Source organism: Cricetulus griseus, chromosome 4, assembly GCF_003668045.3.
Source record: "Cricetulus griseus strain 17A/GY chromosome 4, alternate assembly CriGri-PICRH-1.0, whole genome shotgun sequence".
NCBI classification, from domain to species: Eukaryota; Metazoa; Chordata; class Mammalia; order Rodentia; family Cricetidae; genus Cricetulus; species Cricetulus griseus.
In genome coordinates, this window is record NC_048597.1 from 202,383,106 (window position 1) to 202,398,480 (window position 15,375).

At 40.0% G+C, this 15,375-nt stretch overlaps 1 long non-coding RNA gene across 1 annotated transcript; it reads left to right on the forward strand.

Annotated features, from left to right (window-relative positions):
* The first annotated feature begins 4,238 nt into the window (after positions 1 to 4,238).
* LOC118238704 lies at positions 4,239 to 10,090 on the forward strand. Its single transcript, XR_004769717.1, has 2 exons — positions 4,239 to 5,579; positions 9,564 to 10,090. It is a non-coding gene; the product is annotated as an uncharacterized LOC118238704 (long non-coding RNA).
* The last annotated feature ends 5,285 nt before the right edge of the window (positions 10,091 to 15,375 follow it).

Below are 15,375 nucleotides of genomic sequence, written 5' to 3' on the forward strand. Positions count from 1 at the left end.
TATTAATGACAGAGGAATCTCAAATGGCTGAGAGTCACATGAAAAAATATTCAACATCCTCAGTCACCAGGGAAATGCAAATCAAAATAATACTGAAATTCCATTTTATGCCTGACAGAATGGCTAAAATAAAAACACAAGTGATAGCTCATGACAGAGAGGATGTCCAGCAAGGGGAACACTCCTCCACTGCTGCTGGGAATGCAAACATACATGTACAGCCACTTTGGAAATCAACATAGTGTTTTCTCAGAAAATTAGGTATCAACCTACCTCAAGGCCCAGCAACAACTTTCCTGGGCATATACCCGAAGGACATTCTACAATACCATAAGGACACCTGCTCAAATGTGTTCATATCATAATTTGATATCATAATATTATTCATAATATCAAAAAACTGAATCAATCTAGATGTCCTTCAACTGCAGAATAGATAAAGAGATGAGATTGGGTATGTTCAGGGTAGTATGCCTGTAGACTCATTTTTAACAGATGTGTAATACTCCATTGTATTTGTAGAACATAAATAGATTCATATCTATCACTCTGGAAAGAAACTCAAGTCCAAATGGATAAGAGATCTTGATTTAAAACTAGATGCAGTGAGCCTGATAGAAGACAAAGTGGGTTAGTGGGGGTTGGGAGAGGAGGAGAGAGAGAGGAGCTGGGATTGACATGTGACACAAGATTGTCTCTAATTTAAATAAAAAAATAATTAGAAAAAAGAATAGATAAAGAAAATGTTGTACATTTACACAATGTAGAGCTACACAGCTGTTAAAACAATGGCATCATAAAATTTGCTGACAAATGAATGAAACTAGAAATGACCTTCCTGAGTGAGGTAACCCAGGCCCAGAAAGACAAATACTCACTTATAAGTGGATATTAGCTGTAAAGTAAAGAATACCCATGCTACAACCTACAGACTCAAAGAAGCTAAGTAACATGGAGGATGAAGGGAAGACACATGAATCTCAGTGTGAAAAAGGAAATAGAATAGACATCACATGTTGATTGGGGAGGGGTATGGATGGGAGCCTTGGGCATGGAAACAGGAGGGATCAGGTTGGGGGAGAATGATAGAAGAGGCTACAGGGAAAGATAACTAGAATCAGGGGTGTCTCTGAAATGAATTAGAAACCTAGTACAGTGGAAATTCCCAGGAATGTATGAGGGTGACCCAAAGACTCCTAACAATGGAGTATATATACCATGAACCATCCATCTTCTGTAACCAGGCAAGACTTCCAGAGGGAGAGATTGGGACCCCAAACCAGCCACATAACCTTTGAAATATAATTTTGTCGTGCCTACAAAACATACTGGGGTAAAGGTGGCACTGAAATTATGACTGGTCCAGCTTGTGATCCAGGCCATATGGGAGCCCACCCTTGACACTGAAAGCCCAGAGACTTAGGATAGAACCAAACACACCAGCAAAATAAATTCAATGAAATATGAAATGATATTCTGCTATACCTGTAGATTGGTGCCTAACCCAGTTGCCATTAGAGAGGTTTCACCCAGCAACTGATGGAAACAGATGCATAGACCCACAGCCAAACCATATTTTGATGTGGGGAATATTGTAGAAGAGGGTTGGGAGAGCCATAGGGGCCAAGGACACCACTAGACATCACTAAATCAACTAACCTGGGCTCATTGGAACTCACAGAGACTGAATCAACTATCAAGGAGCCTTCATGGGACATTTGGAGGCCCTCTGCACATACATTACTGTTGTGTGGCTTGGTTTACCTGTTGAACTCCTATTAGTGGCAGCAGAGGCTGTCTCTGACTCTGTTACCCAATCTCAGTAGAAGAGGGGGTGCCAAGTCTTACTGCTACTGGATTGGGGATATACATAGGAGGCCTTCCCTTTTCTGAAGTGAAAGAAGGAGAGGATTGTGGGGAGGAAGAAGTAAGGTTGGGGAGAGGGAATAGATGAAGAAAAGGGAGGGGAAACTGCAATCAGACTGGAAAACTGAATTAATGAATTAATAAAAAAATAAATTTAAAAGAAGGAGAAAGTAATGTCATTTTTTAATTTGTGTTTTTGTCTACTTGAGGCTATGAAGATCAATTTTGAGAGGCAAAGCTGCACAATAATTGAACTAACATGTTTTTAATTCACACTGCATCTTCCCTAGAGTAGTAACTCTAACTCAATGGTTTCTTAGCCTGCCTAATGCTTTGACACTTTAGTATAATTTTGTATGCTGTGTGTGGTGACCCTAACCATAAAACTATTTCATTGCTACTTCACAACTGTAATTTTATATGAATTATAAAATATATAAATATATTATATGAATTATATGAATTATAAAATATAAATATATTACTCAGAGAGGTTTGGGACCAGCAAGATAGGAATCCTGCTCTGACTACTCTGATAAGAAGACAGAGACCTTGAAGATCTATCTAAAGAAACACTAAACATGGTTACGGTCTTAAAAGCACTCTTCTTATGTGATCACCTTATCTGTGAAGTTGATTTACTAACAATGCTTTTGTGAGGATATGTCCAAATAATTAATGAAGAAGAAGCTCGATAAGGAAACATGATGAGAATAAAGGGATGAATGTGATAGTTTGTTCAGTAAAATAAGATAAAGAATTCTTTGCTACATTTTACTTATTTAGTGTATGAGGCAAGGAAGATGTTTTACAAAGGTCTCCATGTGAAACTCATAGGATAATTTTCAGGAGTTGTTTATCTTCTTCCACTACAGGAGTTCTAGAGATGGGAGTTTGTTGATTAGGAGCTGAGTCATCCTACCAGCCCTTGAGTTGTTCTTGATATTTGATACCAATACTATGTAAAATGAAGCAGTTTCTAAAAAGAAATTCTTAAAGCTATCTCATGTTTTCTTATCATATGAAAAAAGAATAGGAAATGGTTTTTGACCTGTTCCCAGAGTTGGGAACCAGTCACAACCTTTAGGTGAACTTAAGAAGAATGATAAAATGTTCTGGAAAGATCGCCTAAGTGCTGTATTCTTGGAGAAAGTGAGAGGACAGGTAAGATCAGGAGGATCAGGTAAGATAGAATTTATTTCAGTTTATTTATTTACTTATTTATTTAATTTTGGGGATAATGGAACAACAGGTTCGCTACTAATTCAATTATGTTTTATGAATGGTGGTGGGAATTGAAAATCCAAATGATCCACATCTCATTACCCCTACAGGCTGATCTGATGTGGAATCATGGGAACTGAATCAGATTTTAGAGTTGTGAAGCCAAATTGTGCTTTTAGCATTTCACAGATGAAAGCTTGGATCATAAATTCCCTTTGTTGCTTTCGATCCCCTCTAGTGACTCTCCTCACTGATTATAAATCAGAAAGTGTTACATACATCAGCTGAGCCATGTTGTAAACAGTCTTCAAAACTAGCCTTTTCTAAGGCTCTAAGCTATTTAAAACTCTCTTCAGAAACAAAGGACTAACCTAAATATTCAGATTGTGAAATCTGCCCCCACATCTTTTCTCCAAATTCTGATACCTAATTATCATCAGTAAAGCAAAGCTAATCTCAAAACCCTTTTAGGAATACATTACATGCTGTTTAAAAGCAAGCCTTATTGAAATACACTTTGATATATCAACAACTGTACATGTTTATTGTGTGTAATTTGAAGATTTTAGTATATGCAAACATCCATGATACTATCAACATAGTTCAGGAAGTTGAAATACCATCTCCCAAAATTTCTTCATTTCCTTTGTTTGCGTTCAGTGACAAGAATACTTAGAAGGAAATGTATTGTTAACTAGTTTTAAGTGACAAACTCTCAGTCATTCTAGATGACTATATTCTAAAGGTCTATGAGAGAGATACAAACAACGTATTGTCCTTAATGCATGAATAAATACATAGACATTTTAGCATGCAGTATTATTGTCTAAATCTTAACAATTAGTACACAATGTTGCATTTAGGTATTGGAATCGCTTTAAAGCCAAACCTAGTTTCTTCATGTAAAACATTTCATGGCAAATTTTTGAGATTTCCCCTAAGAACCACATTTTTTCTTTTATTTTTCTCTAAAATATTACAGTCTTCTGTCTCCACTCTACCCAGCTTCACCCTATTGTGGGAAATTACCAATACTGAGTCAGGTAGAAATATAAGGGTATTTAATGGGGAAAAGCCTTACTTACAGAGCAACCTAGCCAGCTGGTGTGGTAGAGGTCTGTATAGCAAGCAGCAAAGAGAAACCGAAACCGAAAATGCAGTCCCACTACGTCATTTGTAGCCACGCCTTCTTAGGGGCTGGCTACATCACCCTACCTCTCCTCTACCCCAGATCTGTTATCTGTTTCCCTTCAGAGAGAGGGGGGAAAGAGAGAGAGAGAGAGAGAGAGAGAGAGAGAGAGAGAGAGAGAGAGAGAGGGGAGAGAAAGAGCAGGCCTTCCAGAGAACATGGCCTGAACATGGCCTAAGGTATTACAATAAGACTAGGCACAAACCCTCATATCAAGGCTGGATGAGGCAACACAGTAGGACATAAAGGGTCCCAAGGACAGACAAAAGAGTCAGAGATAACTGACCCACATTCGCACTGCTGGGAGTCCCACAAGAACAACCAAGCCATAAAAGCATAGCACGAAGAAAAAAGACCCAGAAATAGATATTGGAGTTCAAGCTTCAAGGTGAAGATCTGATAAGCAAAGCAGCTGGCCACTAGCTCTTATGTCTTCCTCAGCTCATATCTCAGACTGCTCCTAACTTCACTGCTCCTCAGAGTCACTCAGACTGCTAGAGACTCATGAAACTCACCACTGAAGACCCTGTTCCTATTTTTTATATCTCTCTAGATTAAAGGTGTGAGCTCTGTTATTCTTTTAGATTGATTCAATCTCATGTATTGGCCTTGAACTCGGAGATATCCATCTATGTTTGTTTCCTAAGTCCTGGTATTAAAGTCATGTACCGACACTGCATGATCTCTATATCTTAAGGCTGACTTTCCTTTCTGAATCCTCAAAGAAGCTTTAATAAATCATAAACAATATATCACCACATACATGGTTGTGGTATATGTAAAGGACATAGCTCAGACCTATACAGGGTCCATGTTTCTTGCTTCAGTCTCTGTGAGCTCCTATAAGCCCTGCATAGTTGATTCTGTGGACCATGTTCTGGCTCCTACAGTCTTTCCATCCCTTCTTCTGTGGGGGTTCCCTTGATCTGCCTAGTGTTTATCTGTGAGTTTCTACAACTATTCATATCAGTTCGTAGATGATACTTCTCTGATGACACTTGGGATAAGCACTGATCTATGAGTATAGAAAATTTTCAATATGAATGATTTAATTAACTTTTTACTTTTTTGCCAGCCCTTTTGATTTTATCCTTGGTCTCTAGACTGTCCTGAAACTGAAAACAAAGTAGACTGAAAATAAACTCCCCTGAAGAATGGATAAAGAAAATGTGGTATATTTACAAAATGGAGGATTACTCGACTGTTAAAAAACATGGTATCAAAAAATTTGCAGGCAAATGGATGGCACTAGAAAAGATCATCCCGAGTGAGGTAACTCAGACCTAAAAAGGCAAACATGGTATGTACTCACTGATAAGGGAATATTAATGCTAAGTAAAGGATAATCATGCTCTAATCCACAGACCCAGAGAGGCTAAGTAACAAGTAGGGCTCAAGAGATGTTGCATGGATAACCCTGTGAAAGGCAAGTAGAATAGATTTTGCAGATATACTGGGGACAGGTGGAAAAGTGATCAGGAAGGATTAGGTAGGGGGTGGGAGGGATGAAAGGAGAGAGTGCTGGGAAAGATAACCGAAACTGGGATTATTTGAGGGGGTGATATAGAAACATAGTGCCGTGGGAACTCCATGGAATATACAAGAGTGATCTTAGCAAAGATTTCTAGCAATGGAGGCTATGGAACCTGAAATAGTTATCTTCTGTAACCAGTTAAGGCTCCTAGCAGTGAGACTGGGATATCAAAACAGCCACAAAACCTTTGACCTATACAATATGTACTGTCTGCAAGATGTGCAGGGGTACTGGTAGTGTGGAACCTGTGGGAGTGGCCAACCAGTGACTGAGCCAACTTGAGGCCCACACTATGAGAAAGAGCCCACACCTGACACTGCCTGCATGGGCACAATTGTAAAGCTTCTGAAGAGAACCAGAGTGCATTTCCCAGAATGCCTTTTATTGCAAAGTGGCTTTGTAGTAAATCACTCATCTACACAAGATGCAGCTACCTGTTTTTTTGTTTGTTTGTTTGTTTGTTTTGTCACAGAGACAGAACATGCTTTTTTATCACCCCAAGTACATAGTACTACTATTTTCCAAATCCCTTGTCTCTCTTAGGAACAAAGAAAGGCACTGTGACAGTCCCACAAAGGACCCCAGCAGCAGTGGCTCCTCCTGTAGTTAATGCATGCTTGAATGTACATCTTTGCAACACCTGTGTGCAAAACTCTGGTAGGCCAAGATTGCCAAGGAACATGTGTCCTTTGTTTACAGTATTCCATCTGCATCGGCAGCCAGTCACTATTTAACATATGCAAACCTTCCCCTTTATCATTTTCTTCCTCTAAAAGTCAAATCATAGCCCAAGTATTCAAATCACAGACACACACTGACACATATTTTAGAACTTCCTTCTAACTTAGTGATATATTCCAATGGTATTATTTACATCCTTGAATAAAGGAGGAAAAACAACCTCTCTGCTACAATTAAGCTCTTTGTTAAAAGGCAGAACCATCCGTGATAAAACAATGAGAATGTCTACTTCTCTCTTTTCCCACAGCCTGGGAATGAGGGACATAGAAAGTTGTAGGTTGACTAGAAGGAAATCGCAGGTTTCTGCCTCTCAGAAGAGCAGCAATGCAATAAACAGGTGTGACTTAGAAATGTTCCTTGTGATTGTTAGGTCAACCTCGAAACAGTGACATTCAGCAACCTTTGTTCGCCCACTCAGTTTACGTAGAAAGTTGAAGCACACACATAATTCATTTGAGTATAAGACTGTTATAGACATCCGTATTTCAAATGAAGCCCATCAAAACTCCTTTTGAGAGTGAAACTTTGCACACTATAGCCTGTCTAGTTCTGTGCCTGGGTACTCTGACCTCATGAATCACATGAGTCATCACTGAACAACAGGGCCCCTACCTACTACAGATGCTCCAAACCATCTCAAAAGAAGCAGCTCTCACATTAAAGGAATAAAGAGGTGACTCATTCTAGAGGCAAATACACATGCATGAGCATGGCCCAGGAACACAGTTTTAAGTTTCCTCAAACATCATGTTTCAATGAGGAAGCCATTTCATGAACTGTGTAGGGTAACATAACAAAGAAGGCCAAACTAAGGTAGTCAGCCTGGTAAAGATGAGGATTCTTTAAGAGACACATGTGACTCTATTATATATAACACACATGTTGCTCACTATTGAAACAAAGGGCCCCCAAATATGGAAATTCCCCCAGAAATCTTACATTGGAAAAAAAAGTCACCATCTAGAGGTAGCAATTATCTCTGAGATTTCATGCAGTTCCAGCAACTCTTCAGATCACCTTACAGGATCTGAAATGTAGAAGCAGACATTGATGACTCTAAAGTTTGCAGGACCACACCTTGACCAGGACTGCTTAGATGTGCACTAAGATGTGTCTATTTCAACTTATCTTCATTTCAGGAACCTGAAGATACATCAGATCTGTTTCCCTCTTCCCAATATGGCCGCATTGAATACATCTACCTTTTCTGCTTTCCATTATTATTTTTATACTTTTAATTAGCTTACTGAGGGCAGGTGGCCAAACCTGACTTATGGCAGAGGTTGTGATCCTAAAATTGAAGAACAATAACAAATACTTCAAATACATTGGTGTCTGCATTAAATAGGCAGATTGGAGAAACAAGGACAGAATTTCTGCCAAGGATCATGAATGCTATTTCACAGCGTTCTTCATTCTTTGATACTTGGAAATTAGGTGTCTATTCATATCACCCCCCCAAAAAAAAAACACAACCTGATTGTCACAAAGTATTAACTTGTCACATATAGAGGAGTACAAAACTGGCTATAAAGGGCATTACTGACTACCCAAGATAATTTTGTTCTGAACCTGAAACATCCCCATCTTTCCACTTAAGTGAAGTTTTTTCTTTTTTGGTTTTTCGAGACAGGGTTACTCTGTGTAGCTTTGGAGCCTATCCTGACACTGACTCTGGAGACTAGGCTGGCCTCGAACTCACAGAGATCTGCCTGCCTCTGCCTCCCGAGTTCTGGGATTAAAGGCGTGTTCCACCAACGCCCGGCATGAGTGAAGTTTTAATCATCCAACCTATCTTTGCACACATAAATTCTTTCCAGGAACATGTATTCACATTCTCTCTTGGGGTATCCTACCTGGTGCTGCTTTCCTAGTCAACCTCAGGGTGGCTACTTGCAACACTTGTACCTTTAATTTCACTCTTCAAGCACTAATTAAGTAGGGTATCCTTTAAGCTCTCATTAACCTGTTTTCTCTTTGACTTCTTCTGCATTTCAATGCATCATCTGTGACAAACATGTCTCTTCCTTTCATCACATTAACCTGTGCATACATACAGTCATGAAATGGCAGCTAAGCATAGGGAATTTTCATTCATTGTTTTGTCTCCTAACAAGAAGCTATTGGAAATGGAGTAGGTAAACTAAAGAATAAAAGCATGAGTAGGAGAATATCCTTGCTTCTAATGCAAAATAGAGACAAGGTCCTTCCTATTTGAATCCTTATAAACATGTGGGAGCTGGGCAGATGCCTCAGTTGATTGGTTGACCACTGAACAACCAAAGAGATCTGAGTTTGATTCCTATAGCTTATGAAAAAACTGGATAGAGCAGCAAGGCCTGTCCTTCTAATGCTCTGTGAGAGAGAGAATTACACATATTTGAAATCTACCACTGGTCTACACACACACACACACACACACACACACACACACACACACACACACACACACAGAGAGAGAGAGAGAGAGAGAGAGACAGACAGACAGACAGACAGACACACACACACAGAGAGAGAGAGAGAGAGAGAGAGAGAGAGAGAGAGAGAGAGAGTCTTGGGACTTCAAGGCATGTGATATGGAGGTTGCATTCTCCTTCCCCAACAATACCATAATATCAGTTTCAAATTTAACATTGGGCTAGGCATAGCGTGAGATATTCAGAATAGCAATTCAAAAGATCTTTTATACCACAACACCATCTAAGCCAACTGTAGGGAAAGGGGTCCTTGTTTTCTTATTGTTATGCACCTAAATACAAATACATCCATAAATAAATGCATGAATACAAAAAAAGATCTTTTATGTAAAATTCACATTTTGCTCTGTGGACTAGGTTTTTGTTTTTATTATACCAAATGATGTCTTTAATTTCATGAGGTATACTGTAATGAAAATATTTCTTCCAAACTTCTTTTGAAGTACTTCTACTTTTAAGGAAATTAAAGATCTATGCAATCTTCTTCTACATGAAATTAATACCATTAAAATTTGATTATTCTTTATTTTAGTTACTGGAATCTCTATTACCTCTTGGAAGTGAAATCACCTGTTTCCATAGATGCATTTTGTTTCTCCAAGCCACTGCATCATTAGTCAAAGAAGTCCTGTGTCACAATGGATGAGCCTCCATCAACAAATTCAGCTGGGGAGGTGTTTTAGATACTCTATTTTCAGAATTAATGGTTCAAAGGTGCAATTTTCATTGCACAGCCACTTCAGACTTGTGTCACTCATAAGAATGGCATCTTTTAAGACCGATGAACTTCTATTTTTAGTTTATTATATGCATTTAAAAGCTAGCAACAATTTCCAACCCAATTTCTATCTGAAAATCTGATGCAGAATGAATATTTCAAAGAGTAATGCTTCCTTTGCAGGTTCAGTATGCTTGAGTCTTATCAAACTCCATATTGTATAGTCTGTTTTCTGGATATGAAACACCTTACAAATTTATTAGATGCTTTGGCTGTCCTAGATAATGCCATAAGAAGATGTAGTAACTCCTGCTATGTAATAAATTTGAATACTCAGGATAGTTTTGTACGAACCTAAGTGTAATTCATCATTATCCCAACTCTCCACTTTCTCCAATTTATGTGCATTCTGGTGCTTAGAACAAGTTGATGAAGTGCCTATTTCTCAGAACATAACAAACCAACATAAAACTTTCTAAAGCTACAATTGTATTTACAAAAACATATAAATCATTGCCTGCCAAAGATTAAGGCTAATTTAAGCTCACTATCTGGAAATACTTAAAGACTTTTTTCCTCTCACTCACTGCTTGCTAAATTAGTTGCCTTGTTAATGAAGTTTAATCATTTATTACTCAGGGCTATAAAATGGTCTATGTAGCAATAGCTTTAGGGTCTGAAGCACAAAATGGAATAGAAACACCTTTCAATTCTACCATTTATAATCTGCAAACATGTTTTAAAAGATGACTTTAAAATGATGCTATGAATAGTTGGTAGGTTTTTTCCTTTGTTTGGGGTTTTGTTTTTTCTTTGTTTCTTTTCATGTCTAACATTGTTGGGTCATTTGGTACTGTGAGTTGCTTATTAGTTTCTTTAAATTTCAAAAATTTGAATGTGCAATAGCATCATATTTATTGTAATTTTTCTTATTATCACATTTTGTTTGAGAAAAGAAACAATTGTTTTGTTCCTTATTAGTGAGTTTCAAACAGAAGTTTAGCATGGGTGAGTGATTTTAATGTACATTCAAAACCTAATATTAGGTGCCATGCTGACTCTTCAAGTCATTGTCTTCTCACTTTTACCCAACTTTTATGAGTTTTTATGATAATGATGAATGTGCATCTGACATTCACATTTATTCATTTATCCATTAATTCATTCCCTCATCATTTTAATATACCACAAGGTAAGAATATTATTGCTATGCTATATCAGCTCTTTGTAAGGACACTGTTCTCACATCAATGGTGCCTGTAAGTAGGGGAGCAGACAGCATGACTCTGGTCTCTTCATTTTCTCTGAGTTGTGAAGAAGTGTACAGCAGCAAGATAGATGAACTTGTCAGCAAGAATGCTGGGAAACAGGCAAAAAAGCAAAGTTTTATCTGGGCAGGAGCCCATGGGTGAAGCTCACATTTAGGGTGAGACTTCCTGCTCAGTAATCTCATCAAAAAATTCCATTATCCAGCAGTGGGTATTAAATACACTTGAATTAAAAACCAAGATTAGTTTACAAGTCTAACCCTTGTACACTTGACAAAAACCATATCTTATGTAACTCTTAATTTCCAAACATAAAATAGTAACAATGTCATAATTCCATAAATATGGTATAATTATCCACATACAACTTCAGTGTATTATTACTTTTAAATATATGGCAAAGTCTCTGGGGGATTATTTAGTCTTTTAATATTGCAAATCCTAAAAATGATAGCAAAAATTTACAACACTTAATCACTAATATTATTTCAATTGATATTATACAGCACTAAAAAGAAATAGAAAACTAAAATGTTTCCTTAATATGTGTGTATATTCAGTGTGTGTGTGTGTGTGTGTGTGTGTGTGTGTGTTGTATTGTGTGTTGTGTTCTTAATAAAATAAATTGACAGAAACACTCATGTCAATTGCATTCCTCCTTGCTGTTACTGGTCATGCATCGTTAAGTGATATTTATAATTGCCTTCCTTATTACTATTTCTCCCAATCTCAAAAAGCACCTAAACATGTTTTTGTTCTTTCTATAAAAGCTGACCCACATCTTCACCCTTGAAAGGTCTTGGCTCTTCATTATTGTGCCTTCCTTGTTTTTTGCTTGTTTGTTTTGTTTTCCTCCCTATTGGCCTTAACCTCATAGCACAGCAACATAAAGAGACTTCCTAAAGTATCTCCTGTATTCCAGACACCATCTTTCTTATTTCCATACTCCAGACCTCCAGGCAATTTCCACCTGACTGGTGCTATTACTGTATGTTAAAATAGCCACTTCACCATTCTATCAAGCAAGCTGCTTCAGAATGATGGGAACCATAATGCAGATGGTGAATGACATGAACATGGGCCTGCTATTGCACTTCTTTGGCTGTGGTGAGTCCCCTGGTAAAGCAATGCTGTATGAAGTACCATGGTGGTAGGTAAGGTGTACAGTATTCCCAAGGATAGTTGATTTTGCAGAAAGATTATAAGCAGGAAAGGAAAGTCCACAATCAGAATAAGAATCTATTTCAGTAAGGATGAAGTTTTTCCCTTAGCATGATGGAAGTGATCTAAAGCAGTGAACCTGTCACCATGGCACTGTACATGTACCTTTGTAAATGGTTCTGTATTTTGAGCTCAGTGTTGGTTTCTGTGCTGTAGGGAGCCGTCCCTGCATTCTCCATTACAATGATGGCGCCTGCATCTGGCAGGCACTGAATGTAAACAAGATTATTGCCCAGGCGCTGGGTAATTTTCCATTCCTTGATCTCTGCCTATTCCGTGGCGTCATATGGCCTGATGAGCTGCAGCCAATCATAGGGTGACACGTCCCAGGCGGCAGCTGCCAGCCTTTATTAGGGGACGGGATTCTTGGCTCGGGGTCTCCGCTCTGGTAAGCTTATGCTCTCCTCTCAAGAAGCTTTACTGCAGAAGGATCCGAATGTCCTGTGTGGTTCTTGCTGGCGAGGCGATAGCGCGGGACATCTGGTGCCGAAACCCGGGAACTTGTTAACATCGCCGGCACTGCGGAGACCCCTCTAACGGGGCGGATTCAGAACTGCAGGGTGGTAAGTTCGGGGAGGTATGCTTTATTCTGACACCTTCTTTTTTGACTTTGTTTTTAATTTGTCACCACTATGGGATGGAAAAGCCTTAGTTCTAGTCTTTATTCTTCTTTTGTTCACATTGGTCTTATATTATGCCCACCGTGGCTGGTGTTCCAGTTCGAGACCAAGCTTACCCCAGGTAGCCTCCAGCATAATGGGCTCTTCAAAACAGAGAGACCTAATTAAAAACTGTGTAGAGATTGAGGCTTGCCGTCCCATGGTAGCAGAGAGTCAAAAAACACTTAAAGAGGTACAGGATAATATATCAGAAACCTAACAAGATGAGAGATTAGGAGCTCAAAAAAGGAAGGACATGTCTAAGGAAAAAGGCCCTCCCCAGGATACAAAAAAAGGGGGAGAGAAAATAGGGAATAACCGGTCACACCCCGGTAAATTTAAGAGAAATAAAGACTCAAAACCTAGCCTCTGCCCTACAATGAAACTAGAGGCCTTGGAGCTGAGCAGCTCAGACTCTGAGATTTTAGACTCTAGCGAGGAAACAGAGCTAGAGCAAGACAGATAACACCCTGATAGAAAAGTGAAAGCAAATATGAGGCCATCGCCTGTTAATCCAGCGGGTGTACCTCCATCAGCACCCCCATTATTTGGTACCGACTCCTTTTTACCGTTAGAGGAGCAAAGGAAATTGCAGATGGCTTTTCCAGTCTTTGAAAATGAGGGGGTGAGAGTACATACTCCCGTAGACTATAATCAGATTAAAGAATTGGCTGAATCAGTCCGGAAGTATGGGGTCAATGCCAATTTTACAACAATACAAGTAGAAAGGCTAGCAAACTATGCTATGATACCCACTGATTGGGAGACAACAGTAAAGGCAGTGCTCCCCAATATGGGACAATATATGGAGTGGAAGGCTCTTTGGTATGATGCAGCCCAGGCACAGGCAAAGGCCAATGTCACAGCAGAAAATGAAAATCAGAGACAATGGACCTTTGAAATGCTGACAGGACAGGGGCCACATGCCCTCAATCAAACTAATTACATTTGGGGCGTATATACCCAGATATCAGCTGCCGCCATTAAAGCATGGAAGGCATTGACAAAAAGGGATGAATCAGGTGGACATCTTACAAAGATAGTCCAGGGGCCCCAGGAGCCATTCTCAGACTTTGTGGCCAGAATGACAGAGGCCGCTAGCCGGATATTCGGTGATGCAGAACAAGCCATGCCTCTGATTGAACAATTAGTCTTTGAACAAGCAACTCAAGAATGCCGAGCAGCCATAGCCCCCCGGAAAAGTAAAGGTTTACAGGACTGGTTAAAGATCTGCAGAGAACTCGGAGGGCCACTTACTAATGCAGGCTTGGCCGCAGCCATCTTACAAACCCAAAGGTGCCGAAATATGTCTGACCGAAAAGCCTGCTTTAACTGTGGAAAAACAGGGCATCTTAAAAAGGACTGTAGAGCCCCTGAAAAGACTAGGGAAATGGAGCTGTGCAAGCGCTGTGGAAAAGGTTATCATAGGGCCAGCGAATGCAAATCTGTGCGGGACATAAAAGGTAGGCTTTTACCCCCTAGGGAGGAACCTAAAGCGTCCCAACCAAAAAACGGGCCACGGGGCCCATGGTCCCAGGGCCCTCAGAAATATGGGAACCAGTTCCAGAAAAGCAACTCAGAGAAGGAAGGGACTCCCGAGGACACTCCGGAGTGGACCTTCTTATTAATGCCCCAAATGAATGTTCAGCCGGTCCCAATCCAGTCTCCGGGGCCTTTACCCCACCCCCACCCCACCCCACCCCCCGCTACCATTGGGCTCATTTTGGGCCGAGGTTCCTTGACCTTACAAGGACTCATTGTGTATCCTGTAATCGTAGATCCATATCATAAGGAAGAATTCCAGGTCCTCTGCTCCAGCCCTCGGGGCGTGTTCTCCATAAAGCAGGGAGATAAGATCGCACAATTAGTGCTATTGCCCTCCCCTGGGGATAGAGAGAATTGCACCTCCCAAAAAAGAGCCTTGGGCTCTACCGGTAATGATTCAGCATATCTGGCCATACCCCTAGATGAGAGACCAACTATGAAATTATTGGTTAATGGAAAAGAATTTGAGGGGATTACAGATACAGGGGCGGACAAAAGCATCATTTCATTGCATTGGTGGCCGAAATCCTGGCCTACTGTGGTTTCATCTCATTCTCTTCAAGGCCTTGGATATCAATCCTCTCCAGCTGTTAGTGCTGCGGCCTTGGTCTGGCGGAGCACTGAGGGCAGGCAGGGACGCTTTACCCCTTATGTTTTGCCCCTCCCAGTAAATCTGTGGGGGCGAGATGTGTTACAAGCCATGGGCATGACCCTGACCAATGAGTATTCCCCTCAGGCATCAGCTATAATGACAAAAATGGGCTATGTACCAGGAAGGGGCCTGGGCAGAAGGGAGCAAGGTAGAATAGAGCCCATTGAACAAAAAGGGAATCAAAGTAGAAAAGGACTGGGTTTTATTTAGGGGCCGTTGAGGCTTCATGACCCATACCATGGAATACAGAGGACCCAGTATGGGTCTCTCAATGGCCATTA